The sequence below is a fragment of the Myotis brandtii genome, unplaced genomic scaffold (assembly GCF_000412655.1).
Source record: "Myotis brandtii unplaced genomic scaffold, ASM41265v1 scaffold1236, whole genome shotgun sequence".
NCBI classification, from domain to species: Eukaryota; Metazoa; Chordata; class Mammalia; order Chiroptera; family Vespertilionidae; genus Myotis; species Myotis brandtii.
The window spans coordinates 489,530-490,039 of record NW_005354316.1 but is presented as its reverse complement, the minus strand read 5'-3'; the positions used below and the strand labels follow the sequence as shown (position 1 = coordinate 490,039).

Below are 510 nucleotides of genomic sequence, written 5' to 3'. Positions count from 1 at the left end.
CCCCCACTTCCTGATGAGTCAGGGTTTGTGGACAGAGAGCGCGGAGCCGTCATTTTAGGCCGTTTCGTGACGTGTGTGTGGCCTCCTCCCTGTGGTCAGTGTCCGGGCAAACACTGCTGGGCGTGGGCCGGGCGGGAGCAGGGTGGGGGGGCTCCGGGCCTGGGCAGCCCGAGCAGGTGGCCGGGCAGGTGTCCTGGGAGCCTGAGGGCATCACCTCCGGGTCCAGAGGGAGGCCCCACCGGCCGCTTCCTCGACTGACCCTGCAGGGAGGACAGGACGGTCCCCCGGAGACAGGGAAGCCCAGCCCCAGGGAGGGGAGGCTTTGGGGGTGCACAGCCCCCCGCCAGTCTGAGGGCACTGGGTCCCAGGCCCTGAGTGGACGCGTCCGAGTTTGTTTCTGTCCTGATGTCTCGGGGCTGCAGCCCCTGCCTCACTGACTAGAGCGGTCACCTCACCCCGGCCTCCACCAGCTCCGTCCACGTCCCACCTACCCCTGTGGGCGGCCCCACC

The 510-nt window shown here is 69.4% G+C and overlaps 1 protein-coding gene across 1 annotated transcript in view; it reads left to right on the top strand.

The window, feature by feature from the left end:
• MUC2 (mucin 2, oligomeric mucus/gel-forming) overlaps positions 1-510 on the top strand; it is a 101,524-nt gene that overhangs the window by 1,968 nt on the left and 99,046 nt on the right. The gene's annotated exons all lie outside the window — the stretch shown is intronic.